Source organism: Rana temporaria, chromosome 12 (assembly GCF_905171775.1).
Source record: "Rana temporaria chromosome 12, aRanTem1.1, whole genome shotgun sequence".
Lineage (NCBI taxonomy): Eukaryota > Metazoa > Chordata > Amphibia > Anura > Ranidae > Rana > Rana temporaria.
In genome coordinates this window covers 91,183,165-91,203,864 of record NC_053500.1, presented here as the reverse complement: position 1 = coordinate 91,203,864, position 20,700 = coordinate 91,183,165, and the positions used below count along the sequence as shown (strand labels likewise).

General features: G+C 49.3%; 1 protein-coding gene across 3 annotated transcripts in view; it reads left to right on the top strand.

Annotated features, from left to right (window-relative positions):
• Positions 1–20,700, top strand: part of LOC120919601 (PSMC3 interacting protein) — a 524,670-nt gene that overhangs the window by 473,044 nt on the left and 30,926 nt on the right. The window lies entirely within an intron of this gene.

The following is a 20,700-nucleotide window of genomic DNA, read 5'->3' as shown; positions in this document are numbered from 1 at the left end:
TGACTGTAAGGAGTAGGCGAGGGTACCTACTGTGTAAGGTCTCTATATAGGTAGTGAGACCCTCTTAGCCAAGAGGAAACATTTTAACAAGGGTAAGAGATGTTTATAAACTCTCAAAGGGATAGCTAGGATTTGTCAGAAACCATGAATCGGCCCGAGACAGAAGTACAGTTAAATCACACTTATTTAATAATAATGATAAAAAGATAAACAGAGTAAGCGTAGTCAAAACATAGCCAAAGTTCGGGAACCGGATCGGATAGTCAGCCAAGCCAAATTTCAGAGAGCCAGGGATATACGTAGTAGAACAGCAAGCAGGATCGGAAGCCAGAAGGGATGTCAGTCGAGTCTTCAACAGGAGAAAGTCTCTGAGATGTTTACCTAGGCGAAGGCAGAGATCATCTGAACTGGAAGGCAGGACTGATGAGCAGGATCATCAACAGGTGAGTCATGGTGGAGAGATAGGAGCTGGCAATAAGCCAACAGTTGAGCCGTCAGCTCAGAGAAGGAAGGGCTGAGCCCAGCCCTGGCAGGGTTAAACATGGGTGTTTTGACTTCTGGGGGGCGTGGCCAGGACAGGCATGTGAGAGGACGCATCTCTCACAGCTCCCAGTGCTGATCCGGTATTGATCCTCCCCCGGCCGTTATTCCGGTTCGAGACCGCCATATGCTGGAAGCCAGCACTCACGGGACCACAGCGGTACCACCACCGGCGTTGTGCACCAGGGGAAAGACCCGCAAAGGACAGGCGGAGATCGCGGGGATGGAGGCCCAAGATGGCGCCGCCGCGCCAACTGCAAGAGGGACGCCTCGTGGAGCGGACAAAACAGGCCCCAAACACGGTAAGCCTGCCAAGACCCAGGGAAAAGACCCCCCCAGGGACATGCTCTACTATGCCCAAAAGATGTCTGGAACGGGGGGGCCAGAACAACCGTCCCGATCGGGTGCCGCGCACCAGTTTAGGCCTGCAGCACAGGGCGAAAGTGTCCCACTTTACTGGGGGGAGGAGGAGGACAGAGAAGGAGCAGGCCAGGGACCGGAGGACGAGCAGGCCCCAGACGCACAAGCTGAGAATACTGTGCAACCCACGCTGGCAGACATACTTAAAGCAGTTAATAAATGTACTGCATCTGTGGACACTTTGAAGGAGCAGTTTGGATTACTAAGGCAGGATATGCAAAAGATTCGTGAACGTACTACTGCAGTGGAAAGCAGAGTCAGTGAGGTGGAGGACCAGCTGCAGCCCATGGCCCAAGACACTAGAGCTGCCCTGCAGATGGCTAGAGACGCTTATGACCGCGTGGAAGACATGGAGAACCGTCTCAGACGCAATAATGTCCGTATAGTAGGGCTGCCGGAGAGGGTGGAAGGTAAAGACCCCACCATGTTTGTAGAGAACTGGCTGATTGAACTTTTTGGCAAAAATACGTTGTCACCATTTTTTGCAGTGGAAAGGGCCCACCGAGTACCTTCGCGCCCACCGCAGCAGGGGGGCCCCCCTAGATCCATCCTGGCAAAACTACTCCACTACCGGGACAGGGAAGCGGTGCTGTGTCAGGCTCGGGAGCGAGCTAACATCCAACATAATGGCGTCCGGGTGTCATTTTACCCAGATTTTTCGCAGGAAGTACAAAGGCGCCGGGCTAAATTCCTTGATGTAAAGAGGCGACTGCGACGTATACAACTCCCATATGCTATGCTCTACCCAGCGAAGCTCCGGGTGGTGGTGCGGGGTCAAGCCCAATTCTTTGAGTCTGCAAAGGAGGCCATGTCATGGCTGGATAGAAACGAACAATCTCTACAACGCCAAGTGCAGGAGGAGGGGGAGTGAGTCTTGAGCAAGTTATTTTTATTTTATTATTTCTTTGGTTTTGCCTCCAGACACTGAATATGCAAGATTAGGAATGTTTCTATGCTTCACTGCTGTCTTTTAGGGGGGATCCCCTACTTTTTGCCAGTTTGAATACTTTTTTCATTTACCCTTTGGCCGGGGGACATTATGATTGGCAGCACATCGTGAGGAAAGCTGTTCTTAGTATGATGATTTCTGTGACTGGAGTAAGCCGACGTTTAGTCGCACAACGTGCTGGAACCGCCCTGTTGGCGGGCATTGATGATTCGGGACCCGTTTGGTCCGCAAGTTATGCTAACTTTTGTTTTTCTAGCTACCATATGAAGACAGAGGTACAACTCAACAGACCTGGGCCGTTGGCCCTTATGCAAGATATTGTGCAGGAGTGGACAGAGATGGGGGGAGGCCCTTTTTCCCGACAGTGGGGTCAGACTGTATATTTTTGCCCACAAGTATATTGCTTTTTGATGTTAAAGGACGACACCCATGGCTAAGGTATCTATTGTGTCATGGAACGTGAGGGGTATGCATTCTCCACTGAAACGCACGATGCTATTTATGTGTTTAAAAAAAATTCTGCCAGGGGTGATCTGTTTTCAGGAAACGCACCTGACAGCGGAAACTGTGTGCTTTCTGAAATATGTGTGGGTGGGTAAGGCATATCACTCTACACACACCTCCTTCTCTAGGGGGGTGAGTGTACTAGTGCACAATGCCCTGGATTTCCAGGAAATTGACAGTGCTGTAGACTCTGAGGGTCGCTATGTATTCATCCATTGCAAAATTGGTACATTGATTTGTGTATTGGCGTGTGTTTATATCCCCCCGCCATTCACGGCAGCGGTGCTCAGGCTCCTCCTCTCTTTTTTGGAAGGCAAGCCGGAAGTTCCGTTGCTCGTGCTCGGCGACTTTAATTGTTGTCTGGACCAGGTGGCGGATAGACATCCGGGCCCTAGACCCTCTGCCCTCGCTAGGAGTACTCCCCTGGCGCGGTTGTTGCAAGAGGTGGGCTGGGTGGATATCTGGAGGCACCGTAATCCCGGGGGCAGGCAGTTCACGTGCTTTTCGAAGACGCATGGATGCCTGTCCAGGATAGACCTGGGGGTGGGTAACGCAAGCATGCTTCCACTGATAGCGGACCTGTCGCACAGGCCCCGTAGTGTGTCGGATCACTCGGCCCTGGTGGTGCAGCTCTGCGTGGCACCGCAGGGGAACCTGATTAGGGCACCATGGAAGCTGAATGCATTTTGGTTGAAATTGATTAGATCACATGCCGAAATAGAGGAGAGTATACGGAGGTATTTTGTTGCGGAGGAGGGGGTGGAACGAAATGTGCTACAGTGGGATGCCTTCAAGGCATATCTTAGGGGCCTCCTCATACGGGAAGTGACAGGGGTGAAGAGGGCCTCTGCTGCATTATTGATAGAAGTGGAGAACAGGGTCCAGGAAATGGAGCGGGCTTACATTGCAGATCCTTCTGATTTGGCCAGGGAGTCCTGGCAGGCGGCTCAATCCGCCTACCAGCAGTTGCTCTCCTCGTCAGCAGAAAAGAAGAGATTCTTTGCCAAACAGGCGTTCTTTGAGGAGGGTGAGAAAACCGGCCGTATACTGGCACGGATTGCGAACTCCCATCAACGTTCACCTGAGATAGGGGCTATTAGAGCTAGGTCAGGAGGGGTAGTCTCTCAGCCAGACCAGATTATGCAGGAACTGGCGGGTTTCTATGAGGCCCTGTACAGTTCCGGTGCGGCGTATACCCAGGAGGATCTGGAGTTATATTTGACTCAATTGACCTTCCCGGGACTGTCCGCTAATCAGCGTGCTTTGCTGGAGAAACCGGTTACTGTTGAGGAATTGCAAGAGGCAGTCAGTGCCTTCCCTAACTGTAAAGCTCCGGGGGAGGATGGGCTGCCCATGGAGGTATACAAACAGTACTCGGGGGTGTTGCTGCCACAGCTTTTGCAGGTTTTTAACAGCGCCAGGGAGGGGGGGACTTTGGCCACTTCCATGTCCAAAGCAAATATAGTATTGTTACTTAAGCCAGGCAAGGATCCCGTGGACCCGGGGGCCTACCGTCCCATTTCCTTACAACAGAGTGACATTTAGATCCTGGCCAAGGTGCTCGCCATTCGGCTAAATGGGGTGGTGACTTCTATAGTACATGGAGACCAAGCCGGGTTCATGCCTAACAAATCGACGGCGGTTAATTTGAGAAGGCTGTTCCTTAATATACAGGCGCGGGCGGACAACATGGGCAGTAGGGCTCTATTATCCTTAGACGCAACAAAAGCCTTCGATAGTATTGATTGGAATTATCTCTGGACCGTGTTGCGGAAATTCGGATTTGGCCCTGTCTACATTTCCTGGGTGCGGCTGCTGTACAGCCAGCCGCAGGCGGCGATACGGACATTTGGCTCGTTGTCGGCGGGCTTTGCACTGAGGAGGGGGACGCGGCAGGGTTGTCCCCTGTCCCCCCTCCTCTTTGCCCTGGCTATTGAGCCGCTGGCCATTAGTATCAGGGCTAACCCTCGCATCACCGGTTTTTGTTATGGCGACATGCAGGAAAAGGTGATGTTGTATGCTGACGACACACTTCTTCTGCTGGGAGACACGGATTCCTCCCTTAGAGAGGCTATGATGGCAATCACAGAGTTTGGAAAATTCTCTGGCCTGCTCATAAACTGGGCAAAGTCAGCATTGCTTTTGTTGGACGGTGATGACACACAAGTAATTAACTCGGTCTGCCCCATATCCATTACTTCATCCTTTAAATTTTTAGGGGTACAGATAACGGCTCGGCCACGAGATTTCATACGTCTAAATATCTCCCCCCTGTTGCTGCGGTTTAGGGACAAAGTTAAAACTTGGAAGGCCCTGCTTCTGTCGGTTGCTGGGAGGGTGAATCTTATCAAGATGATACTCATGCCGCAACTATTATACTTTCTCCACAACACCCCCATGGTCATCCCCCTGAAAGTTTTCCATACAGTGAACAGTATTTTTCGGGGTCTCATCTGGAAGGATAAGAATCCTAGGATTAAGTTGGAACACCTGCAGAGACCTAAAGATAGCGGGGGATTGGCGTTGCCAAACCCCTGGCTATACTACTTGGCGGCTCAGATGCAGCAGCTGGTTGGCATGTTTCGGCCGACGGTGCGGTCATCGGCTCAGAGGCTTATGGAGCACACCGTGGGCGGAGGTCCGATCCCTGAGGCGTTGGAGGCGCAGGCATTTGCTAGACCGCACAAGAAGCTCCCCACATTTAGTCTGATTCAGAAGATATGGAATAAGGTTAAATATGTCCAAAACGCAGAGGGTTACACGAAGTACAGTCCTATATGGCAAAATGACACGTACACTGAACTGGCTAAACTGCAGTCCGGTGCCAGGTGGAAACATTATGGGATTACGCACCTTACACACATATTCCGTAACGGGGTACTTCGCACGTTTCCGGAATTGCGGGAGGCGTTTGGCCTGCCACAGTCTATGCACTTCTCATACATACAGTTGAGACACGCAGTGGCGGCACAGGGTCGCTCCTCTGAGTGGCGCCTGTCGCCGACCCCTGCTTTTGAACTTCTGGGGGATGCTGGGACGTCTAAGGGCTTTATCTCCCAATGCTATGCCATCCTGTTACAGTATGTGATGAAGCAGCATCCCCTGAAGATACGGGAAAGGTGGGAAGCAGATGCAGGGGACTTGGACGGTGAACAATGGGAGGAAATTTTTCAGGCAGTAGGCAAGTGCTCACTGAATGTCTCACAGAGGCTCACGCAACTGTACATTTTGTTACGAACCTATTATACCCCTCACAGACTCCATAGAATGAATCCACAGCTCGACCCTACCTGCACCAGGTGCAAGAGAGACCATGGAGATCTGATACATATGCTGTGGAGATGCCCAAAGCTCCACACGTATTGGGCGGGAGTCGTGAGTACCATCAATTCAGCATTTGGAGTGTCTCTTCCGCAGGACCCGAGGGCTTGTCTCTTGGGGGCTCTGGAGGAGTACGAATGGGAGGAGGCGGACAGGGAGGCGGTGCAAAGGGTCTTGTTCCAAGCTAGGAAGCTTATTATGGTTCACTGGAGGGCCGAGGCTCCTCCGACTCTAGCTGAATGGATCAATAACATTGGGATAGTGCTGAGGATGGAGAAGGTGATATATCAACACAGGGGTAATGCCCAAAAATTTGAGAAGTTATGGGCAAAGTGGCTGGATGTGCCGGGTCTGGCCCCTGTGGACCTGGTGATGGACAGGCTTCTGGGCGTCAATATTGGGTGAGGTGGGCATTGAGCTAATTGTCGGGAGGGAAATGTTTGACTTGCTGGGGGGGGGAGGGTTACCTCCTGTTCATAGATGTATTGTGAGTAGTGGTTATCTCATTGCAGCTCTTTATCTTCCCCCGCAATGTTAAGGGGACCTTGCATACCTTGTACCTCTGTCAACTAAATTAAATAAAATTTTGTTGGATTAAAAAAAAACATGGGTGTTTTAGGATTGTTTTTTTTAATAAGGATTTCCAAGCCTCCGAGGATGCTAGAATTGAGGGGAGTGAAATATTAGAGCTAGGAGTGGATACAGCTCTGGCCAACAGCAGTGATGATTAGAGCACATTCTATATTTACCCAGTGTTTATCTGAAGGCTGGAACCAAGCTTTGATTTGGTCCAACAGGGCAGCATAGTTGCATTTGCAGAGCATTGGGAATCCTACCCTCTTGGATTTGTGTATAAGGATTTTTTTTCCCTGTAATGTAGAGTGCCAAATAGCTGTGTTCATGGACACAGAAAACGTTTTCAGGGACCTGTATAGGAACTTTAGGGAAACAATATATCAGCTTGGGTAGGGGTTAATAGTTTGAATGCTGCTGCTCTCCTAAGAAAATGTGAATTTTCCTATGCAAAAGGAATCTTTTATGATTACCCATAACACAGCCTCGTAAGTAAGAGTTGCTAGTCTCCCACTGATATTTAAAGGATGATTTCACTTCCAATAAAGCTTTCTTAGGTATACCTATTGGGAGAGCAGTTGATTTAGAAATGTTGAGGTTATAGTAAGATACTCTGCTGTAGTTCTCTAAAAACAGGTTCTACTATCAGCGAGGGTAGCTTATCAGAGCAGCTAAATGCTCCATTAGCAATGAGGAAATTAGGGGGGGACAGGGAGCATCCCTGTTGTGTCTCATTTGTAATGGAAAAATGGTCAGACATTACACTAGATTTAAAAACTTGGGCAGATGGGCTGGTGTAGAGCACTGAGATAGCATGTTTGAGAAGGCCCTGGAAACCAAATTTGGTCAGGGTGGCCTGGAGATATCCCCAGTGCACTCTATCAAATGCCTTTTTGGCGTCTAATGCCAGAAGGACTGATGGAGATTTGGGAATTTCTGCTATTAATAGATTAAATATGCGCCTAGTGCCATCTGCTGCTTGCCTACCCTTCACAAATCCTACTTGATCAGCCTGAATTAGAGTGGGGGAAATATCCAATAATCTACAGTATGAGCTATAATTGAATGGGTTACTTTCATACCAGCTGTGATTACTAGTGATCTGTGATTGGCTACAGCTAATCACATGGTACATGGTGCTGTGATTCATCAAGGTACCATGCGATAGCTGTAGGCCAATCACAACATCACTCTATAGGACTCACAGCTGGTATGAATGAAAATCATGACACTGAGGTCATGTGATGACATCCTGGCCACTCGACGCAGCCCACATGTGCTAAGCAACGTATGGGTACGTCGCTTAGCCTGCCTATCTGCAGGAAATGTACTGTGGGCAGTTGAGAACTGGTTTAATGGTTCAAGCTTGCTGGGCGCGTTGTATGAACCTTATGCAGCCTCTGCTGGATACAGCACTGTGTTCTGGCATGATCTCTGCCTCAGCCAATTAGAGGGAGCCTTGTATTCATTCATTCATAGAATACAGTGCTGTCTGTGAATGGCTGAGCAGCGCCCAGCCCGACTCTATTACAGGAACTTCCCACCCTGCTGCTGAAACAAGCTGTGGTTTTGCCGAAGGATTTGCTGGATAGCTGAGGCTAAATGTAGTGCATGCAGCACACCCTGCTTGTGCAGTTAGGCTTTAAAATGTTGCCTATGGAAAATTCTAGCTACTGACGTTTGTTGCCGTTTCATAGGCCCATGCAATTATAAGGTTTGACATCTATTTACTCAACAGAACCTCCTCTTTTATATTTTACTAAAATTAGTGCATTTTGTTCTGATCATTTTTTACACTTGGACAAATATTGTGTGACAAATATTTATAACTACCACCCTTTTATTCTTAAGGGTCTCTACTGTCAGAAGATATGTTTGAGGGTTTTACTAATCTTCAGGCCTAAAATTATTTTTTTAATGTGTGTTCTTTTGCAGTGAAAGGGAGCTGCTTAACCACTTGCCGCCCGCCAATTGCAGATTGACGTCGGCAAAGTGGTTTGAACACCCTGACTGAACGTCATGACGTCCTCAGGATATTGAGCCGCTGCGCGCCCCCGGGGGCACGCATCGCGGCGATCGTTGTTGCAGGGTGTCAGTCTGACACCCTGCAACACCGATCTAGGTAAAGAGTCTCCGACGGAGACTCTTTACCACAAGATCAGCCCCCGGGGGCACGCATCGCGGCGATCGTTGTTGCAGGGTGTCAGTCTGACACCCTGCAACACCGATCTAGGTAAAGAGTCTCCGACGGAGACTCTTTACCACAAGATCAGCCGTGTCCAATCACGGCTGATCACGATGTAAACAGGAAAAGCCGGTAATCGGCTTTTCCTCACTCGCGTCTGTCGCGAGTAGAGGAGAGCCGATCGGCTGCTCCTCTGACAGGGGGGTTTGGCTGATTATCAGTGCAGCCCCCCCCGAGGATGCCCACACTGGACCACCAGGGATGCCACTAGACCACCAGGGATGCCCACCACAGGTATGCCACCCTAGACCACCAGGGATGACAATCACAAAAAAGGATGCCAATCAGTCCCACAATGGATGCCAATCAGTGTCCACAATGGGCATCACTGATTGGCAGGCATTGTTTGGCACTGATTGGCATCCATTAGTACAACACATACATTAGTGCCACATATAAGTGCCCATCCATGCCGCCTATCAGTGCCCATCCATGCCGCCTATCAGTGCCCATCCATGCCGCCTATCAGTGCCCATCCATGCCGCCTATCAGTGCCCATCCATGCCGCCTATCAGTGCCCATCCATGCCGCCTATCAGTGCCCATCCATGCCGCCTATCCATGCCCATTTGTGCTGCCTACCCGTGCCCATCCGTGTCGCCTATCTGTGCCTATCCGTGCCGCCCATCCGTGCAGCCTATCCGTGCCGCATATTAGTGCCCATCAATGCCACCACATCAGTGCCACCTCATCGGTGCCTATCAGTGCCGCCTCATCGGTGCCGCCTTATCAGTGCCCATCAGTGCAGTACCATCAGTGCCCATCAGTAAAGGAGAAAACTTACTTATTTACAATGTTTTATAACAGAAACAAAAAAATATTCGAAATTTTCGGGAATTTTTTTGATTTTTTTTGCAGAAAATCAAAATCCCAGAGGTGATCAAATACCACCAAAAGAAAGCTCTATTTGTGGGAACAAAATTATAAAAATTTAGTTTGGGTACAGTGTAGCATGACCACGCAATTGTCATTCAAAGTGCAACAGCGCTGAAAGCTAAAAATTGGTCTAGGCGGGAGGGTGTATAAGTGCCCTGTATGGAAGTGCTTAAGGTAATCTCTTGCTTTATACAGTGTCTTGGAAAAGTAGTCATACCCCTTAAAATTTTACACATTTTGTCATGTTACAATCAAAAACTTAGTTTATTGGGATTTTATCCGATAGACCAACACAAAGTGGCACATAATTGTGAAGTGGAAGGAAAATGATAATAAATGGTTTTGATTTTTTTTTTTACCAATATGTAAAAAGTGTGGCGTGCATTTGTATTCACCTCCATTGGTGTTGCCTTATCGGTGCCTGTCAGTGCCACCTTATCAGTGCCCATCAGTGAAGGAGAAAAATGTACTTATTTACAAAATTTTATATCCGAAACAAAATAAACGTGTTTTTCCCCCCCAAATTTTCAGTCTTTTTAGCAAAAATAAAAACCGCAGAGGTGATCAAATACCACCAAAAGAAAGCTCTATTTGTGGGAACAAAACTATAAAAAAAAATCTGTTTTGGGTAAATTATAGCATGACAGTGCAATTGTGATTTAAACAGCGACAGCACTGAAAACTGGCTTGGACAGGAAGGGGGTCATTGAAGTGGTTAAACGTCTCCACAACTTTATCCCTGACCTGTCTGGAGTGTTCCTTGGCCTTCATGATGCTGTTTGTTCACTAAGGTTCTCTAACAAACCTCTGAGGACTTTGTAGAACAGCTGTATTTCTACTGAGATTAAATTACACACAGGTGGACTCTATTTACTAATCAGGTGACTTTTGCAGGAAATTGGTTCCACTATGTTTTAGTTAGAGATAGAGTAAAGCGGACGGAATACAAATGCGCACCACACTTTTTCAGATTTTATTTGTAAAAAATACTGAAAACCATTTAGAATTTTCCTTCCACTTCACAATTATGTGCCACTTGCTCGATCACATAAAATCCCAACAAAATGCATTTAGGTTTTTGGTTGTAACGTGGGAAAATGAGTATGAATACTATTTCAAGGCACTGTAGGACATGAGCAAATGCGTGTAGATTTATATTTTCCAGTTGTGACAGCCTGATAGAGGTTTTTTGTCTCATCTCTTGAGTGGGTCATGTGTCAATAAATATGCCTAGGGTGCTGAACTGTGAAACCTGAAGAAGCATTTAAGTCACTTGGCCTTTCAGGGATGCCTCTTCAGACCAACTCTTGATGCCATTATCAGGGATGCTACTGGTGGCAAGATCACCTCTGTGGAAGAAGAGTCTGGGAAAGTTCATCCTTTGTTGTTGGCTAAGAGAAGCCCTTTTTTCTATATCACTCCTGCAAAGTCCACATCCAGACCTCCCCAAGCAAAACTCCCAGACAAACCTTTCTCTGCGTGAAGACGTACCACCGATTTCTAAAGTGCAGCAACAATTGTTAACCTGTTCAGATGCTTGGGCCTAGGAAGAGGTTTCCAGGGGCAACAAGCTATAGTTTCCTCCCTGCCTACTATCTGTCATCGCACAAGTCAGCAGTTCTCCATCATGCCTTCTTGGGTCTTATAAATCTAGGCGGTAGAACTGTTTCAGGGGTTAATCCCTAACCACCTTAACAGGTGGTTAACACAGTCCCCCAAACCGAAAGGAGTCATGAGCTCCACCTTGGATTGCCAAACACAAAATGTCAAGATCTGAAATTTTGCATGGAAACCTCCAATCCTGTCATCGTCTCCCAAGGGCCAATTCACATTGACTTGCTCTAAAAAAGGTATTTTTTTTGCAGAAATTTGTGCTTGCCAACAACCCAAATAATATGTACAAGCAACGAAAAGGAACCCTCGTGGGTGGGATTATGTTCAAAAATATAGCACTCAAAGTAAGGTCATGCATTATAAAGGTAACAAAAGCTTAAATAAATCAAGATAAAAACTTTAAATGGCATAGATACTATTCGTAGTGTGTTAGCTATACAATATTCCCACCAAATGTGGGTCACAACTTGAGATGGTTCCCAAAATGTCCGTACCCCAATGCCTGTACGTCTTCATCCTTTTAGTTGCGTTTTTTTTTTGTTTTTTTTTATCAAATAACTTTTTATTGAAAATAATTGCTTACAGCATATGAAAGCATGGGATATAGCATAAAGGAAGATGTACAAAGTAGGACACAGTCTGCATACGTTACAGACCGTCCAGCAATAAAAAAAAAAAAAAAAAATAGTTTGTCAGTACACTGTTAAGCAATAGTAAGCACACATCCGAAGTCAAATTTACTAACTCACTGAAGCATGCATTAGGACTTTGTAAAACAGTAAACCTGGGGTGAGTCACAGGAGTGCTCACAGAAGAAAGGGATAAAGAAAGAGAAAAGGGCAAGGAGATAAAAAAGAGAGAGAGGAAGGGGGGGTAGGGGAGAGAAAAAAAAAGGGGGGGGGGGGGAGAAAGGTGTCATCGGATCAGCTCGTTCACCTGGTTATGATGGGTCCTCCCGAAGGAGCCACGGCTCCGAGACAACGTCATGGGCTTCAAGCCTGTCCTGTATCCTGGCAGTCATTCTCTCCATCAACTCCACTTCTTTAACTCTAGCGTATAATGCCTCAGGGGTGGGGGGGAGAGCGATTTTTCCAGTTGAGGGCTATGAGACAGCGTGCAGCTGTGAGAACATGACGCGTCAACTTTTTTATTGGCTTGGGTATTCTCAGGGGTGGCAGGCCTAACAGAAAGAATTTGGGGCATAGGGGGACCTGCGTGTCTAGAAGACGGCCCAGAAGTTTTTGGACTGCAGTCCAGTAGGGGGAGATCACCGGGCAACTCCAGTAAATATGAAAGAGGGAGCCCCTATCCGTTTGACATCGCCAACAGCGATCTGAGCTAGAGGGGTATATGGCATGCAGTACGTCGGGGGTCATATACCAGAAGAGAAGTACTTTGTATGTGTTCTCCTTGTACAGTGTACAAAGTGAACTCTTTGCCGCCTGGGACCATATTATCCGCCATTGCTCTATTGGAATTACCTCATTAAGGGCTTTTTCCCAACGGATCATATAGGAGTGTTTACCCTGGGATTCCGATCGTAGGTATTTAGTATCTTGTATATGTCGGAGATGAGGCCTTTCTGGGCCGATCCGGCCAGGATCAAAGTCTCAAAGGGCGCTGGGGGGGGGGGGGGAAATTGCAGGTCAGGTGCTATGGATTGGGCGTAGTGGCGAATTTGCAAGTAGCTATAGAATACTTGCCGAGGGAGGCCAAATTTGGCTTGGAGGCTAGCGAAGGGCAGTAGTTTGCGTGAGATAGGATCTACTAGGGTCCCAAAGTGAAAACAGATTCCGAGATGTCCACGGATGGGACATATGGTGTGTGAGGCTGTCTGGCACCTTGGGGTTACACATAAATGAAGTCATGAGCGAACGCTCCGAGGACAGCCCGAGCGGTCTCGACAGCCGACACCAAAGACGCCTGAGCTGTGTCATAGTTCCCAGCAAACGCTCAGGGGGAACCTCCGCGTCCGCGCACCAAAGCAAGTTATTAGGATGAGTCGGGGCTAGCCATAGTTTTTCAATCTCTGTCCATTTATTGTAGGATCGTTGCGTAAACCAAGAGGCTATCGCCCTGAGTTGAGTGGCTTGGTAGTATTTGACAAGGCTAGGAAACGCTAAGCCCTCGTCTGAGCGCGCCGCCATCAACACTGTCTGAGGTATTTTCAGTTCCAGGTGAATTTAATTAGGTCAGACTGGAGCTTTCTCAGATGTTTGTAGGGGACAGGGATGGGTAACGTTTGGAAGAGATAGAGGAGCTTCAGGAGTATCGTCATTTTGACTGAGGCGATCCGGCCGAGCAGGGAAATATGATGTTTCTTCCATTGTGTCAATAGGGATCTTACTGAGCGAAACAGGGGGGGGGAATTCTCCTGGTACAGAGTGGTGAAGCTTGGGGTAATGTGTATCCCCAGATATTTCAGGGAGGTCGTTTTCCAGTAGTAGGAGAAGTTGGTCTGTAGGTGAGCTACCTCCGTCCCAGCAATATTAATTGGAAGGGCCTCTGATTTAGACGTGTTAATTTTATAGCCTGACAGGGCTCCATACCGGGCCAGTTCAGCGTGAAGGTTCGGGAGGGATATTCTGGGTTGGGTCAGGGAGAGGATGATGTCATGCGCAAACAGGGAAATTTTAAATTCCCTGCCCCTAACAGGGACCCCCCGGATAGATGGGTTGTTCCGGATAGTGGCCGCTAGGGGTTCAACACATAGAGCAAATAGCAAGGGTGAAAGTGGACACCCCTGCCGAGTACCATTAGTGATGGGAAAGGAGGAAGAGAGGGCGAAGGGTGTTTTGACCTGGGTAGAGGGGTTTGAGTATACAGTAGGTGGTGAATCGCTGTCATAAATGGGCCCCGGATACCCACATGGTGCAACGTGGCGAACATGAAGGGCCATCCAAGCCGGTCAAAGGCCTTCTCGGCGTCCAAGCTAAGTAGCAAGGCCGCCGTGTTATCCCTGTTCGCCACATCCACCAGGTCTATTACTTTTCGGGTGTTATCGCCTGCCTGCCTAAGCGGCACGAAGCCCACCTGATCCTTGTGAATGAGGGAAGGGAGGACCATGTTCAAACGAATCGAAAGCAATTTCGTGAAAATTTCTAGATCTGAGTTCAATAGGGCGATTGGCCTATAATTGGCGCAAAGAACAGGGTCCTTGTCCGGCTTAGGGATCAGGGTGATAAAGGAGCGCTGCATGTCTGACGGGACGGGGCTGTCTCGGGGGAAAGCATTAAAGAGTTTGCACATATGGGGAAGCAGGAGGGGCAGGAAAGCTTTATAATATTCATAAGGCAGGCCATCTGGACCTGGGGACTTGCGGGAGGGTAGGGATATAATGGTCTGCTCAATCTCCTCTTCAGTAATACGCATATTCAGGGACGTTAGGTCAGAAGATTGGAGCCTAGAAACGCCGCTCTGTTCCAGGTATTGTGCCATACGACGGGAAACGTCCGGGGAGAGAGGGTCACTGGGAATGTCAGGATTGTTGTAAAGGTCCATGTAAAAGTCAGCAAACGTGCTGGCCACGTCCCTGGGGTGAGATTGGAGACAGCCCGAGGCGTCCTTAACCTGATGGGGCGTCATCGCAAGGTGGGTGTCGCGCAATTTTTTCGCTAAGAGGGAGTGGGCCTTATTGCCCTTGTCATAGTAAATTTGCCGCAATCTAATGAGGGCCTTTTCCACCCGCCCAAGGGCCAGGTCTCTCAGGGTCGCTCGGAGGCTCGTAATTTTCTTCAGGAGGGCGATGGAGGGTGTAACGGCTACCCAGCTAGGGAGATGGTCTAAGCTGTTGGAGAAGTCCTTTTCCCTGGCAAGCTGCGATATGCAAGTACCGCCGGTATCACCGTCCCATAGATCCAGAGAGAGAGAGAGAATTCCCCTTACCGAACGAGACAAGGCTACGTTGAAGGGTCAAACAAGACTGACTTTTATTGCACATTTCACCTCGCTTTTTATATGGTTACAAACTTACATGAACAATGACACTCTCCGCCCCCCCCTTCACACACATACTTTGAAATAATGACATCCCCTTGAATCAATCAGTCTCTAGACGTTCGGCTCCAACCTTATATTTAACATGACTTGATCAGACAATAGAATTCAATTAACCTTTAAAACAATTATACACTCCCACATAACAGCCTCCGTATGTTGAGGGGATTAACTACACAAAGTAGAGTCCATTAGTTCTGCAAAGGGAATATTCGCATTCAGCAGTGAAAAAGTCCCTTGTATAATTAACCCTTTGAGCTCAGAATACAAGTCATGCAGTCCTCTGTAGGCAGAATAGTTCATAGGTCTGTTACACTACTCCCCTTTTGTGGAACACTCCGGCAGACCCGGATTGATCCTTTTCGGGTCAACTTGGGTATGTCCGGTCAGCTGTTAAGGTAAAAGTTCCGTTTGCCTGGACAGTCCGTCGGCCTTCCCATTGGCTTACCAGGTCGGTAGCTGATGGTGAAGGTGAATAATGGAATTCAATTCTGGAACAGTCACTTGCTTTGCTCTCTCAATGGCTCCCAAAACCTGTTGCTGATGCTCTTGGGACAGATACGGCACCACCTGGATGCAAATCCCATTTAATCTTTTGACAATTTCCGCCTGTTTGTGCATTTCAATGTTCAAGCCACGGGACATCTCATAATACATGACGTAGTGTCGTTGCATCACTGATTTCTCACTGGCCAACTTGTCACATTCCCATTTTAGACTGTGATATTGTGCCGGATCTACAGTACATGTCGGGGAAGGTAGTCTTACCCGGGTCTCAGCAGCAAGCAAGTTGATTCCAACAAGCAGCAGCAGGTGTAGGTAAATAAGCCGAAGTCAGAGGGCCAATGTCGTTGCCCAGCACCACCTCGGCAGGTAGGTTGTCCATGATACCAACTGTGGTCTTTCCTGACCCGGCTCCCCAGTCTAAGTGCACCCGGGCGGTGGGTACACGAAATACAGCACCCCCTGCGACCCGGACGGCAACTGTGCGAGTGGACACGTTCTCTGGCTTTACCAGATGTTTTTGAATCAGAGTGATAGTAGTCCCGGAATCTCTTAGGCCTTGTGCTACTTGTCCATTCACCCGTACCTCCTGACGGTGATGCTGACGGTTATCCGGAGAGGTAGCTTGTATTGGGTCTGCCTCATACCAAATTCCCAGGCATTCCTCAGGGCCCCCCTCGGTCTCCAGGCAGTGGGCCGCAGAGGGACGTGATGGAGTGACCTCTGTGTTGGGTGTTGTGCGTCTCCAGTTGTTATCTGTAGCTCTCAAAGGGCAATAACGAGCAATATGTCCCGTGTCGCTGCAGTGATGGCACGTCACCCTAGGCGAATCCCGGGGGTAGTTGCTAGGCCCCTGAGGACGTGGTGGGACTGGAGCCCGAAACTCTGGACGTGGGGTGACGGTTGGAGTACGCGGTTCTACCTTCTGAGCCAGCCGCGTAGTACCCTGGCTTACTTTCCTTGTCTCCGCGTACTCCTCTGCTAGCCGAGCCGCCTCGTTTAAGTTAGCGGGACGGCGATCTCGTACCCAGTCTTGTATGTCTGCGGCCAGGTCTTGGAAGAAATGTTCCATTAGGAACAGCTGCAATACTTCCTCCCCGGTGTTGGCCTTGCACCCTTGGACCCAAAGGGATGCCACCCTTTGTAACTGGTTGGTCCATTCCATGTGGGAGTCCACAGCCTTCTTCTTGGACTCCCGGAAGCGCCGGCGGTAGGCTTCTGGCATTACGGCATATCGGGTTAGCAGCGCCTTTTTAACTTGCTGGTATTGTAAAATATCCTCTGGAGCGAGAGCCCGAAAGGCTTCATTGGCTTTGCCCGACAATTTCCCCGACAAAATAGTGACCCATTGGTCTGGTGGTACCTGGTGTAGTGAGCACTGCCTCTCAAAATCCGCCAAATATCCATCGATTTCCTCCTCACTTTCTACAAAAGCTTTAAATGCAGTGAACGGTATTTTCTTTCCTGTAGCCGTGGATGGGGGGGGTAAGAACTGCAGGTGTAATGGGCTGTCTCGCTCTTACCAGTTCCAGTTCTTGTCCCCTCTTCGTTTGTATCTCCTCCCTTGCTTCCCGGAACAGCTGGTTGATTAGTTCCACGGACGTTTCTGGATACAAGGATAATCTCCGCTGTACAATCCCAGTAATTACATCTTCCTCGCTGACAGGTGCAAGGGGCTCCGTTCCTTCCATGGATCCATCCATTTCGTCCAGCTCCAGCAGGTCAGCTATCAGCTCCCTCCGTGGTCTGTTGCTGGCGCTCCTACCACGACTCTCTAATAAATCTTTTAGTGTGGATCTTTTCAGCCTGGCGTACTGCGACTCCATTCAGCACTTGCTCTTTGGATAAAAGGACCATCCCAGTGCTGCCAACCAATGTAACGGCTACCCAGCTAGGGAGAGGGTCTCAGCCGTTGGAGAAGTCCTTTTCCCTGGCAAGCTGCGATATGCAAGTACCGCCTGGATCCCCGTCCCATAGATCCAGAGAGAGAGAGATAATTCCCCTTCCCGAACTAGACAAGGCTACGTTGAAGGGTCAAACAAGACTGACTTTTATTGCACATTTCACCTCGCTTTTTATATGGTTACAAACTTACATGAACAATGACACTCTCCGCCCCCCCTTCACACACATACTTTGAAATCATGACATCCCCTTGAATCAATCAGTCTCTAGACGTTCGGCTCCAACCTTATATTTAACATGACTTGATCAGACAATAGAATTCAATTAACCTTTAAAACAATTATACACTCCCACATAACAGCCTCCGTATGTTGAGGGGATTAACTACACAAAGGAGAGTCCATTAGTTATGCAAAGGGAATATTAGCATTCAGCAGTGAAAAAGTCCCTTGTATAATTAACCCTTTCAGCTCAGAATACAAGTCATGCAGTCCTCTGTAGGCAGAATAGTTCATAGGTCTGTTACATAGGGGGACACTTGTAGTCGGCGCTCTAAGGCTCCAAGTTCCCTTTCGGTCCGCTGCTTAGTAGCGGCTGCGTCTTTTTTCAGGGCTGCGGATATCGCCATGCATCTACCTCGAAGGGCCGCCTTATGGGCCTCCCAGAGAGTAGAGGTGGAGACGTCAGCGGTGTTATTTTCTACGAAGTAGAGTTGTAGGGTAGAGGTAAGTTCCGTCTTGGACGGTAGGTGTTGGAGGAGGAAGGTGTTTAGTCTCCAGTTATAGGGCCTGTGGGCGGGGGAGTCTAGGTCTAGCGTGAGCATGATCGGAGCATGGTCCGACCACGATATCGGGAGTATCTGCGCCTCACGCACCACCCTAAGTGTAGGATTGTTGGTGAAAAAGTAGTCGATGCGAGAGTGGGCTTTGTGAGGGGCCGAGTAAAAAGTGTACTGCCGATCACCCGGGTGGAGGGCCCGCCAAGCGTCAAAGAGGGCATATCGTCTGGAGATTTGGCGGAAAAGCTTCGAGTCCCTAAGAGCTCGAGCTGACAACGCCCGGGGACCCACCACATGGCGATCAGCAGTCGCAGAATGAGTCAGGTTGAAGTCGCCCCCCACTACTAGCAGCCCGTGGTCCGATCGAAAGAGGCGAGTAAAGAGCCTAGTTAAGAATCTGTGCTGCTGGACATTCGGGGCGTATACCGCGCAGAAAGTGACCTCGCGCATCTGCCATAGGCCTCGGAGGATAACAAAGTGACCCTGGGGGTCGCTGTAATGGCTGGAGCAAGTGAACGGGGACCCGTGTTTAATAAGTATTGCGACTCCAGCACGTTTGTGGGGGCCCGACGCTAAATACATCTGTGGAAATTGCCTAGAGGCGAACGCGAATGATCCCTTACTGTCGAAGTGGGTTTCCTGGACAAAGACCACGTCCGCTCCCGACTGTCTAAACTCCCTTAGTGCCAGATGCCTCTTTCTGTCAGAATTTAGACCGTGTACGTTTAAAGATAGGACCTTAGCCATTGGGTTGGTGTGGGGAGGGGGGGGAGTCTCTTACCTGAAGCGATATGGAGCCGACGGAGGTCAGAGGCCAAGGACCAGGGCGCCCCGGGAGGTAATCCAAGCAGATCCCATGCAGGTCGGGGTGGGCCACCCGATGATTGAGGAGAAAAGGGAAGCAAGAAGAGCTGAAAGAAAGAAGAAGAGTTAACACATACAACAACAAAAAGACAATGGTTAACTAGATCTAACATTAACGCCAGACCTTGAAAGGCCAATAGGTCTAGGTCAAAACGGTTTCCTCGGAATCCATCTGGCCATACCACATAAGGGTGCGCCAGGTGGATGCCCGGGAGCCCTGAAGTGGTCATCAAAAAAAAATGAACTGCAAGACTGGGGGGAACTACAGTCACTAAACCAGAGGGGGGAGGGGGTGGATGAGCAGAAAGCTCCCTTTCTCTCAAGTCTCAACAGAGATGCGCCCATTAGACATACTGGAGGTGTAGCTTTGGGCACTATGAGGGGGGGACTGAATAATACAAAAAAAGGATGTCCAGGGCATGGTCACTAGAAAAAAGAAGAAAAAAACGCAGCAAAAACATCTCAATAGGGGGGGGGGGGGGTTCTTGAAGTTCAGGTGCCTCTGCGGTGAGCTGTCTTGCGGGGTGCTTCTTTACCCCTGGGACGGTTGGACGGAGGTACTTTCTGCCAAGTCACTGGCGGAGCCGGCGGAGTGGCAACGAGGTCCCACTCCGGGAGTTGGGGGACAGGAATCCCCAGGACATCGCAAAAGGCTTCGAGATCCTCCGGGTATCTCAGAATGGCCGAATTGCCCTGATGCTTGGCTGTGAGGCTGAAGGGGAATCCCCACCTGTATATGATATGTTCATCTTGCAAGGCCCGCAGCAGGGGTTGCAGGAGTCTGCGCTTTTGTAGAGTTATCCACGAAAGGTCTGGGTATATCTGCACTGGCACTTCTTGTAGCATCACTTTCCGCGCCAAGCGGGCCTGGCGCATGATTTCCTCCTTCAAGGGGTAGGAGCTGATCCTGCAGATGATATCTCTTGGTTTGGAGGTAGCATTTTTAGGGCGCAGCGCCCGGTGAGCTCTGTCCATCTCGATGCGTGAGGTGGGGGGTTCTCCTAGGAGGTTGTTAAACACCGTCTGCAGCGTACTCTGTAGGTCCTCCTGGTCCTCGGACTCTGGAACCCCCCTCAGCCTGATGTTATTTCTGCGCCCCCTATTGTCCAGGTCCTCCACGTGGCGCTGCATGTCCCGTAGCAGGGTGCGGTGATCCGCACCTTAAAGTTGAGCCCTGTGGACCGCCAGCTTGGTTTCCTGAATTTCTTCTTCCGCCATTTCCACGCGGTCTGCCAGGTGCTTCATACCCGATTGGAGCACTTGAATTTCTGAGCGGCACGCCGACTTAACCTCCTCGATCAGCTGTCTAAAATCTTCCTTAGTAGGAATTGCTTGCAGGTAAGAATGCCACTGATGAGACGCAGGATGGACATTTGCTGGTATTGGTGGGTACCCGTGAGAAGGGGGGGGGCATGGTGGCGGCGGCTGGGGGGTTGGGGTAGCATACCCATGAGCAAGGTAGGCTAGTTCTGTAGAAGAATGCCTCGGGTCACCCCATGATGGTTCCTGGGTGGGCGATGGCAATGCCCGGATGTCTGCTCCAGAAGCATGTGGTGCAAGGGAGCCAGCCTTCTGGGCATAGGTATGTTTAGTAAGCTGGGCTCCAGGAGGG